The following is an 8024-nucleotide window of genomic DNA, read 5'->3' on the forward strand; positions in this document are numbered from 1 at the left end:
CTTCTTTCCGTGAACAGAGACGAAGTCCTCCGATGCGGCTGTCGAGGTCCAGTGTTTCCTCTGTGGAGCACTTGGGTGGCTCCCGCGTTGAATCCCGTCTTGCTCTTTGCAAGTCTCTCTTTTTATAACACTTTTGGGCTCTCTCTCCCCCCTCCTCCCCAACACTCCCTCCCTCGGCATGTGATTTACATGACATCATTGATTATGTGTGTGTGCTGCGAACAACACCCTAACTTTCTGTGTGTGTGTGCTGGACACACCTAACTTCCCTCGTGGATGCTCTCACTTCCTCAATGTTCGAGTGTGTTTCAGGTTACACCCGTGGATGTGTTCGGACAACACCCCAACATCTGTTATGATTTCATCCGTTAAGGCCCCCACCCTGCTTACATCAGCTCTTTCCTCTCACACACAGACTTCACTTTACTCAGTTACACATACATTATTATTATCAGTTTTACAGTTGTTAAATGACTTCATTATTCTTATGTTATACACACTTGCTTTAAAATGTTTACTAGATTTCATCCTTTAATTATAAGTATATGCTTTGTGTCCCTTTTGCCTACTTTCATATCGAACTGTATTCCTTCATTTAAGGCAGCTTTCCTGGGATCTCAACTCTCTTTTTTGACAATGTTCAACATTTTCGAAAGTTTCTCTCTGGGTAATACATTTAGAAGTTGGGTAAAATGGCTGTACACCTCTCCAAAAGCAATGGGTATGGCCAACGGTCTCACTTCACCCCGGTTCACTCTCGTCAAGGTTGTCCACTGCCCCTTTTAATGGTATTAACAGTGGGAAAATGGCGCATATTATTTTGTATTAGGACGATATACTGATATTTCTCTGCAACCCTAAACAAACCCTCTGTGATAGAAACAATCAATGAATTTAGTAGTCTCTCCGGCTATGAGATCAATGTGGGTAAGTATACTGCCCTACCACTTGGAGGCAGTAGAGAACCAGATAACAGTATATTATCTCCATTACATTTGTCTTATAATGGCTTTAAATATCCAGGAATCCATATATTCTACCAACTGGAAGATCTGGTGAAGATGAATCTGTATCCTATCCTTAAACAGGTTAAATTGGATTTACTTAGATCGGTGCCACTTCCAATTTCTTGGCTGGGACGGATAGCCGTTACTAAAATGAATATACTCCCAAGAATTTTGTATCCCTTCCAAATGATACCTAATGACCTCCCAAGTATCTTTTTTTAAAGATCTGCATAGGAGCACATCTAAGTTAATTCGGAAAAATAGATGTCCGAAAATGAGATTGGAGAAACTCCAACTGCCAGTGGTAAATGGGGGTCTAGCAGTACCAAACTTTCAATACTATTATTGGTCTATACAGTTGGAAAAATTATCAGAATGGGGGGCGCAAGACCGTAAATCATCATGTTCAAACTTTGAATTGCAAGGATGTAACTGGTTCTCATTATCAAGTATAGCATTCTTAAATAATGTTTAAAAAGCATCAGCAACTAGGGACAACTTTATTGTGTAAAGAAGGCATTTTCCATCAACAGAAGATACTCTTTTTATGCACCAATTGTTTTTGTTCCTTCTTGTGTTGACCCTTGTTTTAAAGAGTGGAACACATATGGAATTCAGGTGATAAATGATCTCTATGAAGGTGGTACCATGAAATCGTTTAATCAACTTCAGGAAGAGTACGGGCTACTACCCAAGGCGCACTTTTTCAGAATTTTACAAATTCGCAGTTTCTTAAACTCTGTACCCCAATATAAGGAAGGTCATGGACCAGAGCAGATAGAGACAATCATTCCCCAGGTCAGCTGAAGAGGAAAATACTCACAGCAACAGGCAATCATAGGAACGGGAGCTTAAAACTGCAATCACTGACCACCAATGGAAAACAATCATGTTAAATACCGAAAGTATATGTAGTAATTACAAATCCCATACTCAATTTAACAATTTCTGTCCGGAAATTCATAAATTCAACACACAAATCCAAAAACACAAAAGACAAAACTCCACAAATCTCCTGCACACTTCTTCTGTGGTTCTTTTTCTTGTCATCTGAACACGTTCCACCAAATTTCCCTTCAAAATAAAACTTTTTGAGGGATCTGAATCTGAATCGCTTGTCCATCGCTGCAAAAGCCAAATGTGACACTAGGTGGCAGAAACTCCATTATTTTACAGTCCAGCAGTGCCACAGTAACAGCTGTTGTGATTGGCTATCAACAGTCAAGCGCTTGTGTTACAACCAACAAAAAACATCTAAAATGTTGTTATGCTTCTTCTCCCTGTCTTTTCCCTCTTAATCAAAGTGCCCTTCAAAATAAAACTTTAAATACCTTTTAGGCAGACTGTGCTCTGTACTGGGCGAAATGAAAGGCTGATTCTCATGAATATATTTGTAGAACATTTAAAGTATTTTCTTTTATTGAATAAACACCTCAGTCATCATATTGTATGTGCAATCTCTAATTTTTCCTGTAATAGAACTTGAAGCCTGCAGATATAAATGTCCACTACAAAACATTCACACTGCATGCACTAACAGAAATCTCTGTCTCCTGAAACAGAAACTCTCATCTGGTCTGGAAAGCATATTTGGGATGCTGTACGATAAATGTGAGATGCTTTATATTCATATTCGTATTCATTCTGCTACTGTGATTGGAATCTTTGAAGCTTCCATTAACTGCACCTGCAGTATTTGACTATTACTTTGAAAAATCTGGTGTGATTCATTTCAACTGCATTAAAAGCTGTAATAGTGTCTGTCATTCAATGAAAAACAACACACAGTTGTTCCTCTCTCCATTCGCTCTTGTCTCTCTTACAGCTGCTGTTATTATCAATACACCATATGACCTTCATAATATGTGAGTGTTGTTGATAACAGTCTGAGTTTTGCCATCCCCAAATGTCCCAACAATGAATTCATGCACCCACTAACCTGGTAACCTAAGTTTCAAATACTCTCCAACTGCATCTCTCCATCGGCCTAAACAACACAGCAGTTTGTGTTCATCACCAGCAAAATAAATCAAAGCAGGTCCACACAACAGCCTCGCAGCAGTGATGTTTACTGTGATGAACACATTTGGACTGAACTATTCAGCTCGACGGCAGCTCCTCTCATGAACAGCTTTTCTACATGGACAGTTTATTTCTATTTTGTAAATTACTTTCTATATTTTTCACTTCTTCTGTGCTTCTTTTTCTTGTCATCTGAACGCTGTCCACCAAATGACCCTTCAAAATAAAACTTTGAATACCGTTAAGGCATATTTTGTACCACTAAAAAAAATAGTGCTTGGGTTACACCGCACTTAAAACCCTAGACTGTACGTATATACAAAGCTGGATCTCTAGAGGAGAGCCGGGAGCCTCATGCTCTGGCTGACTGCTGTCCACAGACCTTTTGCTGGATGCATCAGCGGCTGCAGACGTTTTTGAACAAGAGGTGGGCTCATTGACACATGTGTTACACTTTGGCAGCAACTCGTTTCACAGAGCACAGGACCAGGAAGCTGCAGAGAGGGAATTTGCTCTACAGTGCCGAGATGTGAGTGTACTGCTGGACAATGCTGTCAATAATCTGCCACAACTTTTTAAAGATGGACTGAAGTGCCTGATTGATGTTACAAGGAGACATTGTCAGCACTGATGTGTTTTTATTTCATCTCCTTCATCTACTTGTAAATAGGTCGAATATAGAATGTGAAAAGAACATTTTTTGAAAGTATTTGACTACTGAGGATGGATTCAGTCCTCTCTCCGACCACGGAAACTTCACTGATGACAATCATTTTTAGACAGAATAGTGCTTGTGTTTTGGAACAGCTCTTGCAAGCCAAAGTTGTGATGATTGAAATCATGTGAGCAGATTAACTGCAGACGGAAGATTCAGAAGAATTCAGATACAGCAATACAAGTCAAATACAGGAATATAATCACAATGCAACAACTAATTGTGAAGGTTTCTGCTTTTAGGGAAGTATTTAATTTGTGCTTGACATACAGAATTAGAAAATACCAAAGATTGTCTTTCTTTGCTAATCTAGACGTGCAGATGTCATTGGATCATATGAAAGTAAACGTGAGCTACTGCTCTTAGCTAAGGAAGGTCATGCTGAGGAGACTGAGGTCTTTTGGAGTGCAGGGAGCACTCCTGAGGACCTTCTTTGACTCTGTGGTGGCATCATGTTCTGTTTTGTTTGCTCCTCTGTCTTTCTTTTTTTTTTGTTTGTTTGTTTGTTCTGTTTGTCCTTGCCCTGTAAAGCGTCTTTGGGTATTTTGAAAAGCGCTATATAAAATCGATTTATTATTATTATTATTATTATCAGCCATTTTTTATGGAGTGGTCTGCTGGGGCAGCAGTATCTCGACAGCCGACAGGAACAGACTAAACAAACTTATCAATAAGGCCAGCTGGGGTGTCCACTGGATACGGTGGAAGTGGTGGGAGACAGGAGGTTGATGGCTAAGCTATCATATATACCAGTGGCGGGCCGTGCATTTTATACCTGGGCCTTCACTACTGCCCTGCAGCTGAAATACCACCATATAACCACATGATGGCGCCACAGCTATTATTCGTTTTTAAGGCTGTAACTATGTACATCTTCGTATTAAACCATTCGGTACAAGTCTTACAATATGTTTGAATAATGCTAGAGCATTTAGAAAATGCAAAAGCCTAAATTCAGGAAAATATAATGTTCTCAGCTGGTTTGGCTGTGGTACCCACCATCATTCCTTAATGACAAGCCACGAAGCAAAGAGAGTATCATAGGATTTTACTTTCACAACTTGAACGTTGAATGTACTGCTCTGCAAAGTCTTTCCTCGTCTCAGTCTCCTGTGTCATGGTGTGTGGTACATCTCACTCGGGTCAGAATGCCCATATTTGATTGGCTGAGCTGCATCACGTGATGTGATTCACTACCCGACAGCCTCTGCTGTTAAGTTTCGTTTCACGATAGTCACGTGCTCGCCCACTGACCAATCACAGCACACTCTGCACCTCACGGCAGAGCTGCACACGGACACTGAGCGGCATGTAATGCTGACGTCATTATAGGCCGGCTAGCAGGCGCTGACACGTCAAAGAATATCCCAACATGTCCCCATTCACTTAAACTGCACATGGATGCACGTGTGAGTCTGCAGGCCTCGGGCCTCTCTTCTTACCTAGAGACACAGAGGTGAAGTCTGATTGGATAAAAGCTCTACTTAAAACAAGCTGCACTGGAAGCAGAGCAACTGAGGAAGACAGTAGCTGTGCAATGAGAAAATAAGATAATGGGAAAAATATTTTTATAAATTATAATACATGTAGTGTATTTAAGAAAAAATATTAAATTATAAAATAGATATAGCTTTGTGATTCTGTTTAGGCCAGCAGAGAAGGCCTTGCAGGCCCTGACGGCCCACCACTGATATATACCCAGAGGGTACATCCCAAGTCTCTTATTTGTCATTTCCTTGAGTCGTCTCCTTCAATGCCCTATCAAAGTCTGTTACACTACAACTATTTAGTTCAGCTTTAGTGTCAAGAAATGTGAGACTCTATGTCTTCTTGTGTTCAGTTTTCATTAGTGAAGCATGTTCAGGGTTGAATGTTGGATTACTAGTCACTAGACTGGACTTCTCCTGTACTGCTAACAGCAGTGGCGGGCCGTGCATTTTATACCTGGGCCTTCATTGCTGTCCTTCAGCTGAAACACAGCTACGGTTATTATTTGTTTCATGTAAAAATGAAGCCAACACCTATAGATACACCATCTGCCGAGAGTGCGTCTCCTCTCTGCTCTGACTGCAGCGCGAGGCTTCTGTGGGCGGCGGCGGAGGGGCTCGCGGCAGCACCCGCTGCTCGTTCACGACAGTGCAGAACGTACGTGCTTTAACCTCAAAACACCAGAAAATTCTCCAATAACACCAGAAAAAGTTGCTACATTTGTCACTAGCTTTTGACAAAAAAAGTCACCATGAGGGTTTTGAAAGTCACCAGATTTAGCGAGAAAGTCGCCAAGTTGCCAACACTGGCACCGGCTAAATATGTCCCCAGAGCAACATTGGACGTAACAATGGTTCCTATCACATATTAAACCAAACAAAAATCTTCATTAAAAACAAGTTGTACAAATAATAATATATAAACAATCATATTAAAGCTACTGCAGATGTAAAAACAAACGCATTTAACTTACCAGAGCTGCTGTTCACTATTTAAAGACAAAGTCCATCCTCCTTTCTTTGTTAATAAAGAGTTTAATCCCACGGTTGTTCAGTACATCAGTGCATTTTAGTTCCAGTAAGAAGTCCTTCTCGATTCATGGACGCCAGTGAAGACAGTCGAGCCTCCCCAGTTGTATTTCTTAAATACGTTTTAATGCGTTTGAGGGCTGAAAATGTCCGCTAGGCAGAGGCAGTAGATATTGGGATTGTCACCGCCCAACATGTCAGGCTAGCCCACTGACCAATCACGTAGGGCTTGGCCAGCTAGAAGGCTCTGACATGTCAAAGAATACGCCCAACATGTCAAACTAAAGATCTGATTGGTTGAACACTATGACAATCAACAATATCGTCCCCATTCACTTAAACTGCACATGGATGCAAGTGTGAGTCTGCAGGCCTCGGGCCTCTCTTCTTACCTAGAGACACAGAGGTGAAATCTGATTGAATAAAAGCTCTACTTAAAACAAGCTGCACTGGAAGCAGAGCAACTGAGCAAGACAGTAGCTGTGCAATGAGAAAATAATATGATGGGAAAAATAATTTTATAAATTATAATACATGTAGTGTATTTAAGAAAAATGTTTTAATTATAAAATAGCTATAACTTTGTGATTCTGTTTAGGCCAGCAGAGAAGGCCTTGCAGGCCCTGACGGCCCACCACTGGCTAACAGTCACATCCACATCTGGACCAGTAGACAGATTCAGAAGAAATGGAGTTTGGATTTATTTTAGCAATAATAAAAATGTCTCTGAGGGAGCTGGACTCTTGAGGACAGCTGCTTCGTTCTAAATATATATTGTTTTTACACCCAGCATCTGTGGAAAGTCAAGACTGTCTGATATGTAGAACGTTCTGAAGGTCACTTACTGTTGGATCTTCATTTGAGCTGTGATTTCTGAACACTTTCTACCAAAGTACTCTTCAAAATAAAAGCTTTAAATAACTTTAAGGCAGATTCTATTCTCTGTACTGGACTAAAATTAAGGTTGATGCTCAGCAACACTGTCATCCACAACTGTTTGTAGAATGTGTGAAGTCCTTTATTTTAGTCAGTCATAGTAGTGTAACATGTAAGTGTAATGCAGGAGCAACACACAACCCTGTGCTGGAAACAAGTTGGTACATGTGTGTCTGCAATACCCCACCTACCATTCAAACTGAAAAACAAAGGGTTGCCTCAGGGTAGAAGCAACATGTTTGACTTGTATGTGTGTGGAGACTCATCACACAGGTTTCTCACTCAATGTGTAATCCTGATAAGATGTGGATTAGGGTCTAAAGAGACCAATGCAACACATTTTTAATCACTAATCACTTTCACAGGACATGGAGGTAGTAGTTGTAGTAGTAGTCGCTTTAATTATTTTTTGTTTATTTGTTGTTTTGTAGTCCATTGTGTTTCATAGACCAAGATCCAAGATAATGATTCCCACTCACATGGCCAAAGAATAAACATCAGTTTTTTAGATAATGCAGATTTCTGTTGTTGAATGTGTTGTTCCATAATGTACCCCACAAATTCAATGTGTTTGAGACAATAACACTAATCTTTTGCGATTGAAATAGTTATCAAGGGGCTGAGTCCGAAATCTCCACGGACACTAGGTCCGACCCTGCTTACACGCTGCATGGGCTTGAGCTGCATGGCTGCTGGCCATTTGGGTGACCTAACCATGTGTGCATTGTAGTGCCTCCTCCCCCAAAATGAGGAAAGACGCACACACACACACACACAAAAATATTTGAAGGTGCAATCACATATTTAAAAAAGGGATTCATCTGACTT

General features: G+C 40.6%; 1 long non-coding RNA gene across 1 annotated transcript in view; it reads right to left on the reverse strand.

Annotated features, from left to right (window-relative positions):
• LOC142932981 (uncharacterized) overlaps nucleotides 1-8024 on the reverse strand; it is a 285143-nt gene that overhangs the window by 37457 nt on the left and 239662 nt on the right. The gene's annotated exons all lie outside the window — the stretch shown is intronic.

Source organism: Anarhichas minor, unplaced genomic scaffold (genome assembly GCF_050575085.1).
Source record: "Anarhichas minor isolate MPS153535 unplaced genomic scaffold, ASM5057508v1 ptg000058l, whole genome shotgun sequence".
Lineage (NCBI taxonomy): Eukaryota > Metazoa > Chordata > Actinopteri > Perciformes > Anarhichadidae > Anarhichas > Anarhichas minor.